This window comes from Schistocerca serialis, chromosome 4 (assembly GCF_023864345.2).
Source record: "Schistocerca serialis cubense isolate TAMUIC-IGC-003099 chromosome 4, iqSchSeri2.2, whole genome shotgun sequence".
Lineage (NCBI taxonomy): Eukaryota > Metazoa > Arthropoda > Insecta > Orthoptera > Acrididae > Schistocerca > Schistocerca serialis.
In genome coordinates, this window is record NC_064641.1 from 693675149 (window position 1) to 693691312 (window position 16164).

At 45.4% G+C, this 16164-nt stretch overlaps 1 protein-coding gene and 1 pseudogene across 2 annotated transcripts in view; one reads left to right on the plus strand and one right to left on the minus strand.

The window, feature by feature from the left end:
• LOC126473196 (collagen alpha-1(XVIII) chain-like) overlaps window positions 1-16164 on the minus strand; it is a 646928-nt gene that overhangs the window by 596892 nt on the left and 33872 nt on the right. The gene's annotated exons all lie outside the window — the stretch shown is intronic.
• On the plus strand, window positions 5237-5355 carry LOC126476898 (5S ribosomal RNA; annotated as a pseudogene).

Consider the following 16164-nt stretch of genomic DNA (forward strand, 5'->3'; position numbering starts at 1 on the left):
GTAAATTTAGGAAAATCAGTTACACCTTTCTTTCTTCTAAATTTACGAGGAACTTCCAAGTGGCACTCCACATTTTCTGCACTGTCGTCAGTTTCAGTGGAGGAGTGTGTTTTATCTTTTCGACTAGCAACTTCTTTCGTTTTGCATTTCTCAAGTTGCGCTTGTACATTGTTGCTTTCTGGTTCTGAATCTATCAGAATGGTTTCAAAATCACTGCTGTCTTCAAATAGTGTTTCTTCAGCTTTTCGAGAATAACTGGAAGTATTCTGTTGTCGTTTGGTTGATTGTGTCTCGTAATTTTTTTTCCGTTGTACCTGTACATTGTTGAGTTCGAATTCATCAAGAACCCATTCATGTTCAGAATCAGTACTTTCATCATATGGTTTATCAATGTCAGATGTAAAATCCCCCAGGAGCAACTCCAATATCTCTTGAGCTTTCAGCTTTCTTGCCGTAGCCTGTCATGCAAAAACGCATAGCTACAGGCCTGACGGGACTTACAGGTACACAATTTTCTATACTAAAGTATTCTAAAAGTCTATAATATTTTTCGCTTCTCAACAATTATTAGCATAAATAGAATTACCACGAAACAGGAAAAAATATGAAGACTGGTTTATCACAGGAAACACACGAATAAAGAACAGAACGCCTTCATTGCAATTTCAAGCAACAAATAGCGCGAGAACTGCGCGCCCTGAAATTCAAACTGCTTTGTGCCATAGATAACACGTCAATGGATGTTCTTCGATGGGTAACAAGGTACCAAAGCAAGAATAAACGGGGCGCTGCATTGCCGTCCGGCCGTAAACTACTAAGAGTATTATGTACTCTTATATTCAAAGTGGGAGTTTGAAGTCCCGTCAGATCATGAAGGTTTAAAACAAAGATGTCGGAATTTTATAACATAAATGATGACGTCAAAATACCGTTTCAGTGCTGCAGAGAGACGAAATTTTAACTTAACTCTTATAGTTCCAAGTAAACATCTTACTTTGCCCATTAAATTTGAAAATTCCTGGTATTTAAGTTAGAAATAATGCTTTGTGGCTTGTACTTAACAACATCGTGTCCCATCTGTGTGTAGTTTGGGTGCATGGTGCTATCTCTTATCTGGTAGCTACTGGCGTCCTCTTGGATTCGGTCTCTCATTATATCTCTTGCAGCAAGAAAAGGTTGACACTTTGTCTTCGACGGATCCCAAGTCTCACAAGGAAAAGAATAATGAAGAGAAGTTAAGTTTGGCGACCGCTATGGAGAAGCCATTACGTTCCCCTCACGCAACCGAGGGACAACGTTATCATCGGAAGATTATTAATTAATAGTTAATTTGGTTCCAATCATCCAGTTCCAGCCAAGGCTTGCGGGAGGTGTCCCTTGGTAGTGAGGCGTATGCTGGAACTGGTAAGCCCTTCCCATTTGTTCCTAATTGGGATCCGCCATTGGCTCCACTACCAGCTTGTCTGATATTTGGCTGAATAGAACCGCGACTCTCCAGTGGGACGGATCTCGAGCAACCCAGTCCACTCCTGGAAGCGGAGAATGAAAGACAGTCAGTGTAAATGGCAGAAAAAGTACATTTTGAGACACGCTGAAAAAATCTTCGACTGTATACCCTGATGCTTACATTCAGCTACATGCCCACCCCCTAGGGTTGCATATCTTGTAGTGGGACAACAACAAAACAAGAATAACTCCAATCCTCCATTCCCGACAAGGTTTCTTCCGGGGAGGTGTTCCTTGGTTGTAAGGCAAATACAGAAAATTGAGAAGAAATGGCGCCGACATACATCTTGTTGGAGGCGCATTAACAGTTGGGTGTCTTGGTCCAATTATATCAATAGGCGTCGTAGAAATTCAGACTATTACTCACCGTTTAATCAAAAATGGCAGTGTAAAAAAGGTATTTTCCTCATGGCAACATTAAAACAGGTATTTTTAATCACAGCCATTGCCTTGTTTGTTTCTTTCCCATAACAATATTTATATGGTAAGCGCAGATAAGGTGTTTTGAAGATACTGAATCGGGTCAAGAAACGCAGAACCTACCTAAACAAACACTGGTCCATCCAAAGTGCCTAGTTCAAGAACTAACTTTCCACCGTCCTCCCATCTGAAATTCTGATGCTGACTTCGTTCTTACAGTTTCCAGCAAATTCCAAGAAATGACAAGTTACAGTTCATTTCGTCCTTAAATGTTTAATTAATTAATTAAAAAGGAATTTTACCTGAAGAAGCTCGAACTCTCCGTTTTTGTCCAAAAGATACGCGAAACTTTGTAAACATTTCTTTATTATCTAATAGTCGCAAATATGGAATAGTTTTCCCTTGTTTCTAAAATACTTGTACGGCTCTCGCACAAGTGCTGAGACTGCACATGGACACTGTAGGCTACAAAGAATGACAAAGCGTTAGGTCACAGGGAACAAAAAATGGCTCTGAGCACTATGGAACTCAACTGCTGTGGTCATCAGTCCCCTAGAACTCAGAACTACTTAAACCTAACTAACCTAAGGACATCACACACACCCATGCCCGAGTCAGGATTCGAACCTGCGACCGTAGCTGCAGCGCGGCTCCGGACTGGAGCGCCTAGAACCGCATGGCCAGCGCGGCCGGCAGGGGACAAATGGGATCAGAAATTCAAAAAAAAACTTCAATTGATTTTAACGGTGCTGTGTTTGTGTTGTTATGTGTGAATGTGAAATGTAGGGAGAGGGCCGGCCGAAGTGGCCGTGCGGTTAAAGGCGCTGCAGTCTGGAACCGCAAGACCGCTACGGTCGCAGGTTCGAATCCTGCCTCGGGCATGGATGTTTGTGATGTCCTTAGGTTAGTTAGGTTTAACTAGTTCTAATTTCTAGGGGACTAATGACCTCAGCAGTTGAGTCCCATAGTGCTCAGAGCTATTTGAACCATTTGTAGGGAGAGGGTGAAACTCGAGGTCATCGCAGAGTGGCGCTAAACTGTGTCAAAGCCCGCCCTGTTGACCGTGTGGTCTAACGCACGGCTTTCCGTACTAGGAAGGAGCGCCTGGTACCTGGCACGAAATCGCCCGGCTGACTTGTGTCGAGGTCCGGTGAGCCGGCCACTCTGTGGATGGTTTTTAGGCTGTTTTCCATCTGCCTTGGCGAATGCGGGCTGGTTCCCCTTATTCCGCTACACTATGTTGGCGATTGCTGCGCAAACAAGTTCTCCACGTACGCGTACACCATCATTACTCTACCACGAAAACATAGGGGTTACACTCGTCTGGTGTGAGACGTTCCCTGAGGGTGGTGTGGGGGGGGGGGGGGTCCACTGGGGGCCCAACCGCATAATAACCCTGATAACCCTGAAAGAGTGGTTCGTTGTGGGGCGGCGGAAGGGTGAAGTGGACTGCGGTAGTCGTCGTGGGTTTGTGGACCACTGCCGCTGCGGCGGGGACGGAGCATCTCCGTCGTTTCTAGGCCCCCGGTTAACATACAATACAAATCAATACGTGTCATAGGGCCTAGCAATATTAAAAGTCAATATTTAGGGAAATTTTTCAGACGGCTGTCACATTAGGCCACTGAAATTAATCAGTGATGCTAGCTAAAAGCCGGCCGGGGTGGCCGAGCGGTTAAAGGCGCTACAGTCTGGAACCGCGCGACCGCTACGGTCGCAGGTTCGAATCCTGCCTCGGGCATGAATGTGTGTGCTGTCCTTAGGTTAGTTAGGTTTAAGTAGTTCTAAGTTATAGGGGACTGATGACCTCAAAAGTTCATAGTGCTCAGAGCCATTTGAACCATTTTTTTGCTAGCTGAAAATTTATGCCGGACTGGACTGAAATCCGGATGCTGCGCTTCTCTGGAAAGATTGCGTTAACCGCCTGGGCCATCCGGACACGCCACCTGACTGACCCAAATTCCCAATTCGACACACGCCAATTCAGCGTCTTTGTCCATGTACCCCTAGCTCGCAGAGTAACCTGTATTCCCCTAAGAGGGAACGAAATCTGCTGTGCATCTGCACTGAAGAAACAGTGTTTGACTGTCAATCCTATAGAAATGTCACATGCCCGACAGAACAGACACCACGCACATTGATATGTAACATACATGATATTAAACGTTTCCATCCCACGGGCTGATACATCTCAGCTGTGTCCCGCGCCATCAATGAACTATGCATTACGATAGGTTTAAGATGGCTCAAATGGTTCAAATTGCTCTGAGCACTATGGGACTTAACTACTGAGGTCATCAGTCCCCTAGAACTGAGAACTACTTAAACCTAACTAACCTAAGGACATCACGCACATCCATGCCCAAGGCAGGATTCGAACCTGCGACCGTAGCGGTCGCGCGGTTCCAGACTGTAGAGCCTAGAACCGCTCGGCCACCCCGGCAGGCTGATGCGGTATACTGATACAACCAACTGGTAATGAGAAACTGTACGCCTCGACCTCTCTGCCCTTTTTTGTTCGAGTTATGGTAATTAAATCTTTCTTGTGCAATTAGGATATGTGCTTCCTACCTCCAGAGTGAGAATATAATATTAGCGTGCGTTAGCGACATAAGTTACGAAAGGCCGTAAATCACTAAATTTTGTTGTATATAACTGCCATTAAACGCACTCATCCACGGCCAACACATCGGCCTGTCGCAAACTATAGAGGTCTTTTTAGCTTTTTGATCACAGCGCTAATGAATCTCGCAATGATTACAACATAACCTCTGCCGTTAATGAATGGAGCGCATTATATCCCGGCGCTGCGAGTGAATGGCGTTCGTTCTTTCTCGATCTGCGTTGCCCGCTATAGACACCTTAGTGAGACCGAGGAATAAAGCTCAGAGAGCTTCAAGTAGCACAGCATATAAGATGGACCTTCGGTAATTTAAAGTGAACTGCAACCCGTTTGTCGATATAGGTTTGATTAATGCTCCAACAGCAAACACATATCTTTTAGTTGAGTGCCCTGAGGCGCAGCACTTTTAACCCAACACTGAAGAGGGAGAAATGTTACAGTGTTGTGAAACCATCGCAGATCTGACTACTCCATTCTGTATTCAAAGGATGTCATAACTTATACTTCATGCACTAGTTAATTACGATTATAAGGTCTCCAGTTGTGTGTGAATACAAAGTAAATACAAAACGTACTCTATCACTCCCCACACTGACGATACCAAATTGGTGGGAACCGCGAATTTGTAACAACTGCAATCGTAATTTTTATGAGGGTTTGTAATTTAGGATTAATGTAGTCTACTATGCCAACGGCCTTGCCGCAGTGGTAACACCGGTTTCCGTTAGATGACCGACGTTAAACGCCGTCGGGCTAGGCTAGCACCTGGATAGGTAACGCTCTGGGTGTGCCGAGTGCTGTTGGCAAGCGGTGTACGCACAGCCTTTTGAGGCCAGATGAGGAGCTACTTGATTGAGAAATTTCGGCTCCGGTCATGAATGCTGACAACGACTGGGAGAGCGGTGTGCTGACTATATTCTCCTCCATATCCGCATCCAGTGACGTCTATCGTCTGAGGATGACACGGTGGTCGGTCAGCTTTATTGGGACTTCCAAGACCTGTTCGGACGGAGAGTTAGGTTACCATCATAAAAAAATGGTATAGCAAGAGAAGACTGAGATTTCACAAGCGAAACAGATGTGAAAGTGACATAATTTAAAGGACTCACTAATAGCTGCCACTTGTTGCTATTGTTTGTATTCTGTATTATAATTCAGCCACTGAGTTTGTGTTTTTAACAACTTACCGGAGACTGCTCCAGATAGTTTTCCTACCAAAGAACAACTAATTCGTAACGAAGACTTCACTGAATAATACAATTAACTTTCTAATTCAGGAATCATTGTTTCACTTTCGTGGAGTTATCGCTGCCGTACGTCATCATGTGCGAGAATAGCACCACTGCAAAGCGAAGTGTATTCCTCCCGACCTCATCAGAAAATGTAATCATAAATTCAATGCAGCTGACCAGATTTCTTGACCTTGGAGAACTCCACAAGGTTTACTTGAATGTTGGCAGCAGTGGTTTAGCTTAGGTAGGGCGTGACGGCGTGCCGGCGCAACTCCCATTTGACATTACACATGAACAGATTGCATTCCAACTTCCTATACTCACATGCGCATCAATTAAAAAAAAAAATGTTCAAATGGCTCTGAGCACTATGGGACTTAACAGCTGTGGTCATCAGTCCCCTAGAACTTAGAACTACTTAAACCTAATTAACCTAAGGACAGCACACAACACCCAGTCATCACGAGGCAGAGAAAATCCCTGACCCCGCCGGGAATCGAACCCGGGAAGCCGGGCGCGGGAAGCGAGAACGCTACAGCACTACCACAAGCTGCGGACGCATTCAATTAAAAGCGTCGTCTAAAGAGCTCTTCATGCAATGTGCACGACTTCAAATTGTTCAAATGGCTCTGAGCACTATGGGACTTAACTTCTGAGGTCATCAGTCCCCTAGAACTTAGAACTACTTAAACCTAACTAACATAAGGACATCACACACATCCATGCCCGAGGCAGGATTCGAACCTGCGACCGTGGCGGTCGCACGGTTCCAGACTGAAGCTCCTAGAACCGCTCGGCCACTCCGGCCGGCTGCACGACTTCGATTTATCTCCAACTCAGTTGGGTAACTAGGCAGTAGTAGACAGATACTCACGATTCTTAGGAAACAAACTGGCAAACGAACTTTTTTTTTCAAAAAGCAATCGAGCTTCTTTTGCAGAGATATTGATACTCAACTTACAGATGTTTAGCGCTTGTATGCTTCGCAGTACTCCCCCCTTCTATTCATATCCTTTTTCCTGCGCCGTTTCCACGTCGTCATGTAGTCTTGTAAAGCTTTTTTTGCAGTGCAGCTCTGTGGCCTTAATTAACGCTATTTACTGTCGTCGATAGTACCGATGCAGCATCTTTTCAGCACTGATTTTAATTTTTGAATCAAGGAAGAATCATACTGAACGAGAAAGACGAGCAGGGCGGGTAGAAGAAGACAGCCATCCGTTTCTCGCGGGGCCCATGGGAAATACGGGCTGCACTACGAACTTGTGACGTCACACAAGTCGCCCTGTCCGACGTACCTCACGAACGCTCGCCTACGTCTGGGGCAGGCGAGAAATCAGTATGACAGTGAAAATGCAGCCAATAAATCCCTTAACTTTGTCAAATGTTATCGAGAGCTTGAGTCTATTTAAACGTGCAGCTAGGAAGAATTGAAGAGGTCTCACATAGTAACTCACTTCCTGCTGTAAACGACCGCTGCAGCTTGTAAGACCTTTAGTGTCACGTTCCATGATATACGCGCCGCGGCCTGTCTTTCTCTTTGTGTTCGATTTCTTGGCACAAAACTCTCGAATTGACAAAGCTGAATAGGCAGGCGAGTTGTCATAAAACTGTGATTTAGCCTTCCTCACCTGTGATCTATTTTGTTGATTTACTCATTCAGTCTTCTCGAAACCCATGCATAGTAATGATGGTAAAGTGAGTTTGAGCGAAGCATTCGAACTACATAATTCCACTGGTTTTGAATGATTTTCCCAATCTTTTTAAAATATCAATGACGGTCGACTGACCTGTAACCAAACCATCGAAATGGTTAATTCAACTGACGTCGGGATTCTGACATTGGACCGACAGTGTCGCTGTTTTCTGTTCAAAATGGTTCAAATGGCTCTGGGCACTATAGTACTTAACATCTGAGGTCATCAGTCCCCTAGAACTTAGAACTATTTAAACCTAACTAACCTAAGGACATCACACGCATCCATGCCCCAGGCAGGATTCGAACCTGTGACCGTAGTGGTCGCGCGGTTCCAGACTGAAGCGCCTAGAACCGCTCGGCCACAACGGCCGGAGGTGTTTTCTGTCCTGGAAATCTTTAGATAACCCACTACGATAACTGGACTTTTTATATCAATGCCGTAGTTGTAAAACCAGCATTCATCTCCTACGATTTCTTTGCATGCATGTGCCGTCATTGACAACTCGTTCTAGGAATCCCTTGCAAATACACTAAAAAATAACCAAAAATTAAAAAATAAAACACCATAACGCAACACGAAGGAATTATACGAATGGGCTGAAATCCGTAGACGTGTTGTAACAAATTATTACAATACCAGAAAAATTGGTTGACGTGTTCGAGACAAAGAGCTTCACAGACCAAGCAAGTCAATAACTCATCTATGGCGCTTATGCAAGCAGTTAATTGGCTTGACATTGATTGATAGAGTTGCTGGATGTTCTCCTGATCGATATTGTGCCAGATTCTGTCCAATTGGCGCGTTAGATCGACAAAATCCCGATATGTTTGTAGGACCCTGCCGATAAAGCTCAAGACGTTCACAGTTGGGGGCAGATCCGACGACCTTGCTAGCCAAGACGGGTTCAAATTGGTTCAAATGGCTCTAAGCACTATGGGAATTAACATCTGAGGTCATCAATCCCCTAGACTTAGAACTACTTAAACCTAAGTAACCGCCGACCGGTGTGGCTGAGCGGTTGTAGGCGCTTCAGTCTGGAACCGCGCGACCGCTACGGTCGCAGGTTCGAATCCTGCCTCGGGCATGGATGTGTGTGATGTCCTTAGATTAGTTAGGTTTAAATAGTTCTAAGTTCTCGGGGACTGATGACCTCAGATGTTGAGTCCCATAGTGCTCAGAGCCATTTGAACCATTTTGAGCCTAACTAACGTAAGAACATCACACACATCCATGCTCGAGGCAGGATTCCAATCTGCGACCGTTCCGGACTGAAGCGCCTAGGACCGCTCGGCCACACCGGCCTGCTGGCCAAGGCAGGGTACGAAGACAAGCAGTAGGTAGTCTTGTCGTGTGTGGGTGGGCATTATCTTGCTGAAATGTAAGAACAGGATGGCTTTCCATGAATGGGAACAAAACTGGGCGTAGAATATCATCGACCTACCGTTGTACCGTAAGGATGCTGCGGATGACAACCAAAGGGGCCCTGCTAAAAGAAGAAATGGCACTCCAGACCATCACTCTTGGCTGTCGGGTCGTATGGCGGGCGATAGTGAGGTTGGCATCCCACGGTCGTCCGGGACGTCTCAAGGCACACCTTCGACCTAGAATCTCATTGATTAGAGCAAGACTGATTTCATCTTCGAACTGAGCGCCGATGACCAGCGAAGACGTGTCTGGAGACAGAAGGCAGCGTTGGGGTACCAACCTGACTGTGGTATGCTATATGGCCTGATATCCAGGAGTGATGGTCTGGAGTACCATTTCTTCTTTTAGCAGGACCGCTGGTTGTCATCCGCGGCATCGTTACAGCACAAGGATATGGCTACGATATTCTACCATCCGTTTTATTGCCCTTCATGGCAAGCTATTCCGGGCTTATATTTCAGTAAGATAATGCCATCCATACACGGCGAGAGTTTCTACTGCTTGTCTTCGTGTTTGCGCAACACTACCTTGGCCAGCAAGGCGGTCAAATCTCTCCCCAAGCGAGAACTTGTGGAGCATTATGAGCAGGGTCCCACACCATCTCGGGATTTTGACGGTATAACTTGCCAATTGGACAGAATTTGACAAGATATCCCTCAGGAGGACATCTAGAAATTCTATCAATCAATGTCAAGCCGAATAACTGCTTGCGAAAGGGCCTGGGATGAGCTATTGCCTTGCTCAATTTGTGAAGCTTTTTCTCTTGTAAAAATCAACCAGTTTTTCTGATACTGCAATAATTTGTTCGTCTGTGCATGTACATCACATAAACTGATATCTGCCCATTCGGGTAATTTCTTCGTGGTGCGTCATTTTTGTGTCTTCTACTGAATTCACTCGATGTTCATTTTGCTCATCGGTCACTGAACAAGGAATTGACTTTGTTGGACTTGATACATGTTCAATTTCTCGGTTAGAGAATTTTTTTTTTTTATGTGTGGGGTCCACCAGTTGACGTTAAAGACCTTCTTATTGGAGAGTCATCTGTAACTGGGTGTCGACCGCGTTTGAAACATGAGAGATATACGTAACACTGCGTTACACTTTTAGCATCATCGCATGACAGTTTGTTTCATAGATTCAAATGATTTGTCAGTAAATTCACCCAGCATCTCTACCACCCCCCACCCCCTCCCCCCTGTACATCAGATCAGCTCTGTGTCGCATTTCACTGAAATAAAAAATATCGGAAACTAAGCGAGACATCCGCAAGATCAGACAAACTAGTTAATTGGAGGAGGATCAATTCCTCCAATTTTCAACGTTCTTTTATATCTTTTCTCAAACGTTTCCTCCCGGTTTCCCAGCCGCCGATAGATGATTCGCCTCCATACTGTGCTGTGTTCCATATGTAAATTCTCAGGATTTTCTTTTTAAAATTATAGCCATTTGAATCGCCACAATGGAAAAGAATGTTCAAATGTGCGTGAAATCTTATGGGACTTAGCTGCTAAGGTCATCAGTCCCTAAGATTACATACTACTTAACCTAAATTATCCTAAGGACAAACACACACACCCATGCCCGAGGGAGGACTCGAACCTCCGCCGGGACCAGCCGCTCAGTCCAGGACTACAGCGCCCTAGACTGCTCGGCTAATCCCGCGCGGCGCCACAATGGAAATAATGATTATATGCTAAGTGCGGACACGACGTTGCTAATGTTGTGGTGACATCAAATAAATGAGGACATTACATTCAAAGCGATGAAAAAATGTATGCATGATTTGTGCATGGAGTTCTTAGCTTTGACCAAAACAACATCTGAATACAGACTATAACAATATCTCGTCGCAGTGCACAGAAATTCTGGGGGAAGCACAGTCATAGATGAAAATCAGATTCGTTGCTACTCTATAGAATTCAAGCAGCAACCGAAACAACGAGAAATGGGCGGTAAGAGTGCACAGAGCAATACGAAGACTGTTTTACTCTTTTTTTTGTTTTTTAGTGGGACGAATTCCAAAGGTATAATATTAGAACATTGCTTGGACAAGGTCGGAATGATAACTGCTGCCTGACTGAGACAACTTCTGGTAGCTCCCCTCTCCCCTTCACCCACTCCAGTTGTCGTCCGCGCATCCACGCCAAATCCGAAATAGCGGTCCTTCTGTAATGAGCACGGTGCCACTACGACGTTAAACTGCAACCTTTTAGCATCCACTTGATACATGTTCAATTTCTCGGTTAGAGAAATATTTTTTTTATGTGTGAGGTCCACCAGTTGACGTTAAACACCTTCTTAGTAGAGAGTCATCTCTAACTGGTAACCCCTTTCTTCCTCCCTCTTTTTATTTCCTCCACAAATTGAAAATTTGATATAATAGGAAGGAGTTTTCGTGAAGCGTGAAAGTAAAGACAATATAACGGAGTATTTTGCAGTTCACACATATTTAAATAGCAATAACAAAGGAATCGTAAAAATTGCACTTTTTGATTTTTGCTGTTCTTGTGACATAAGAGTAACATACATGTACAGTACATTCTTCTCGCAATGGTGGAAATACGTTAGACCTTTCACCATACGTCTTTGCACATACAGGTATACGCACAAAGTCCGTCGGCATAAGCCTTTCAACTAGATAGCGATCAGCTGGCTACAAATGACGACCAAACCCATGTTACGTGTATACTATTTGTAATTAAGACTTACACAGTACAAACTCCATACTTCATAATATCTATACTTCATAATAAATGTCATTGCCTCTATGAAAGCAACTGAAAAAGAAGGGGCTGAATGAAATAAGAATGACTAATTGATTAATGAACATGTTTGCTTAACTGAACAATACAAATATGCTAATGAGATATGTTATCAGGGCCCACAATGTCACTGACACTAAATAAGAACGGTCATGACCGAGAAAAACCTCAAACATCAACGATGTTTCCGCGTCATTTGGCAGCTATCATATCAATTCAGCGTAGCAATTAGCAGGCGCCAGCTTTTCTTGCCAGTATTAAGAAAAGAAATTTCAGTTTCACAATGGCAATTATAATTCTGCAGAAAGTGGCAAAATTTTCCATACTCAGCAAACAGCTGACTGCTGGGGTCAGTGCCAGAGTAGGAAGAACCTTTCCTTTGACCTTGCAAAAGATGTTACCAGTGGAATCTAGCACCCACAGTAAGACTAGGACTTAGTGATACTCTTCCTAATATTGTGCCAGGAATGGTAAGTACGTAAAAGCGCTTGTAAACTTACAAGCAATTTCTTTGCTGTGATGCCTGCTTTGTAGGTATCTTAACTGCTCTTGCTAAGTGCGTCAAGTTATATGAGTAGAGAGCGAGAAGCAAATAGTGAGTGGTTTAGACTGAAGCAACAAAAGTCTTGGACTACCTCCTAATATCATGTCGGACCTCCTTTTGCCCGGAGTAGTGCAGCAGCTCGAAGTGGTATGGACTCAACACAATCCGCAAGGAAGATGGTCAAATGGCCGATGAGCCTTAACTATATATATGAAGATGGTATCTGTTCTGTGCGGCGGCACAAACATTGCCCGAACTCTTACGGGAATCGGTAAAGCCGCGAGTAATGAGTGTAATGGGCAGGGGCACTACGAATGTAGTGCGGGACAATAAGTTGAGAATGTGGGTCTCACGGGAGGCGTGTCAGAGATAAGTCCCTGCAGTCGCACTATCCTCTGTGTCCTCGGTGGTTCAGATTGGATGCCGGCAAGGTAGCTCAGTGTATTCTGTGTGCTCTCTGTAATAAAAAAAACTGAGTCAAGGAATCAACAATCAACTTGAACGGATGTCTTGTGACGTCCGCCCAGACCAAACGCAACGAACTATATCGAACAAAATAAAAAAAAAAGATGGATAGAGCGTCTTTCATGTAAGCAGGAGATACCGGGTTCGAGTCCCTGTCGGGGCACACATTTTCAGCTGTCCTCGTTGACGTGTATCAACGCCTGTATGCGGCTAAGGGTATTCATTTCATTGTATTAATTCAATTTTAATTTCATTGGTTTCTGATTCACTGACAATTTTAGCAAAGAGTAATAAAGCTCCTTAATTTCTTCTAGTGCTGTAGCTGTGGACATCACCTGTCCTCACTGATTTTAATTTTTAAGACGTTGAAGAATGCGCCTTGTAGCTATGGGGAGATGTAAATCGTTGACCAGATAATGTTCAGTTAGAAGGAAACTAGTTGTGAAATAAATACTTTATGCTTTAGCAGCTTCTGGCACTTGTGCTATGTCTATCTCGTGGAAAGAATAATAGTTAATTTTTAATTCAAAAACGCTGTAGACACCCAGTGTTGATAATAAGTTACGCCACAGTACCGCGACAATGGCTGTAATTTACGCTTCTTCTTGGCTGTAGAATTGCACACCAGTGTAAGGGAGTGGATTGACTATTTATTTAGGAGAGAAGTGTTATATACTGGATGCAATAACAAGCAGGCTGAAGAGAGAAAGAAATGTAGTCCGAAAGCTGCTTATCGCGATTTTTTTTTATTGCAGACGTATACACGAAAAAGAGTCCTCCAGATTCGCAGAAGAGGACTCTTACACATACAAAGCGTCTGTTGCTTTCCTCTTTTTGCCGGCAGGAGCCGACTACCGGGCATTTTCGCCGTAAATCTCGCAGGGGCAGATGGTGAACACATTTCCCCGGCTTTCGCGACTAGATACACACGGTGGCGGCTGCTGCTTCGCACGCAGCTGCTGGCGGTACGGATCGAGGCGGCAGCTCTCCGTCTAGACAAGCGGCGGGAGGGGGCATATACGGGAGCGCGACAAGTCGGCCAACGCCCGGGATATATCTGGCTGGCGTGTGCAGATTGCGGAGCCCGAAATTATAGCCAGCGCAAAGAAAAACGAGCAAGCGGACATGTGTACTCGCCGCTTCGCGGAAAGCGACACGGTAATAATTTTGACGGCGCCTCCAGACCCGTTCTGCGTCTGTGACACCCCGCGCCTTGGCCTTGGCCGAGCTCGCGCCAAGCATTGCCAGCGGCCTGCACTCGCCGTATCGCCGTGGAGGTCGCTGCTCGCACACTGCGCTCGAGCGCCGGCACTGTAATCGCGATGGAATATCAGCGAAAGCGCAGACAGGCAGGCAGGCGGAGACCTAGCTCGGTTTCTCGCATAGCGTGCACGTCGCACTCGCAGCCCGAGAAAGCCAGTCAGACGCCGAGAGAGCTGCTCTGAAGAATGGCGCTGTCTGCGAATCTCAGCAGAGTCCCGACCCCACTTACTCCCCCCATTGTTCTCGAGGCAACGCAAACTCTGGCTGCAACGAGCATCAGCTACTGCGACCGGTGCCAGTTAACGTAAAAATAGGCGTGTCTTAAGTTACTCGCCTCCGTAGCCGAGGTGCTTGATGAACTTGGAGGTAGCCGGGTCACATATAATTGGTGGCAGGCTACTAACTACACACAATATACACCACTGGCCATTAAAATTGCTACACCACGAAAATGACGTGCTAGAGATGCGAAATTTAACCGTCAGGAAGAAGATGCTGTGATATGCAAATGAGTAGCTTTTCAGAGCATTCACATAAAGTTGGCGCCGGTAGCGACACCTGCAACGTGCTGACATGAGAAAAGTTTCCAATCGATTTCTCATACACAAACAGCAGTTGACCGGCTTTGCCTGGTGAAACGTTGTTGTGATGCCTCGTGTAAGGAGGAGAAATGCGTACCATCACGTTTCCGACTTTGATAAAGGTCGAATTGTAGCCTATCGTGATTGCGGTTTATCGAATCGCGACATTGCTGCTCGCGGTGGTCGAGGTCCAATGACTGTTAGCAGAATATGGAATCGGTGGGTTCAGGAGGTTAATACGGAACGCCGTGCTTGATCTCAACGGCCTCGTATCACTAGCAGTCCAGATGACAGGCATCTTATCCGCATGGCTGTAGCGGATCGTGCAGCCACGTCTCGATCCCTGAGCCAACAGATGGGGACATTTGCAAGACAACAACCATCTGAACGAACAGTTCGATGACGTTTGCAGCAGCATGGACTATCAGCTCGGAGACCAAGGCTGCGGTTACCCTTGACGCTGCATCACAGACAGGAGCGCCTGCGATGGTGTACTCAACGACGAACCAGGGTGCACGAATGTAAAAACGTCATTCTTTCGGATTAATCCAGATTCTGTTTATAGCATCATGATGGTCGCATCCGTGTTTGGTGACATCGCGGTGAACGCACATTGGAAGCGTGTATTGGTCATCGCCATACTGACATATCACCCGGCGTGATGGTATGGGGTGCCATTGGTTACACGTCTCGGTCACCTCTTGTTCGCATTGACGGCACTTTGAACAGTGGACGTTACATTTCAGATGTGTTACGACCCGTGGCTCTACCCTTCATTCGATCCCTGCGAAACCCTACATTTGAGCAGGATAATGCACGACCGCATGCATGTTGCAGGTCCTGTACGGGCCTTTCTGGATACATAAAATGTTCGACTGCTGCCCTGGCCAGCACATTCTCCAGATCTCTCACAAATTGAAAACGTCTGGTCAATGGTGGACGAGCAACTGGCTCGTCACAATACGTCAGTCATTACTCTTGATGAACTGTGGTATCGTGTTGAAGCTGCATGGGCAGCTGTACCTTTACTCGCCATCCAAACTCTGTTTCACTCAATGCCCATGCGTATCAAGGCCGTTATTACGGCCAGAGGTGGTTGTTCTGGGGCACTGATTTCTCAGGATCTATGCACCCAAATTGCGTGAAAATGTAATCATATGTCAGTTCTAGTATAATATATTTGTCCAATGAACACCCGTTTATCATCTGCATTTCTTCTTCGTGTAGCAATTTTAGTGGTCAGTAGTGTAATATGTAGAAATTGCATGCATAGAGCTGGTAGTAGCTATCAAGGAACCGCACGGATCAAACTGTATAGGAATACGAAAGCGCTTTGCTTGTGTTATCAATAGGTGCGATGCAATGTTCCTTCAGACGTATTCGCCAATACCAGGTCCTCGACTCTCATTAAATACGAGGGTTATTCGGAAAGTAAGGAACGATCGGTCGCGAAATGGAAAATACAGTGAAAATCTGATAAAGCTTTGCACAAATGCGTTGGGCACTTTGTCTAGCCCAGCTCGTCGTTCGCATCATGTCGCCTTTTCAATTCTGAGCTCGGAGTAAGAACGTAAAGACGGCTAGAAATTACCGTCTCCCACCAAGTATGAGGACCTGGCGAATAGGTTTCGTCTGAAGCTATG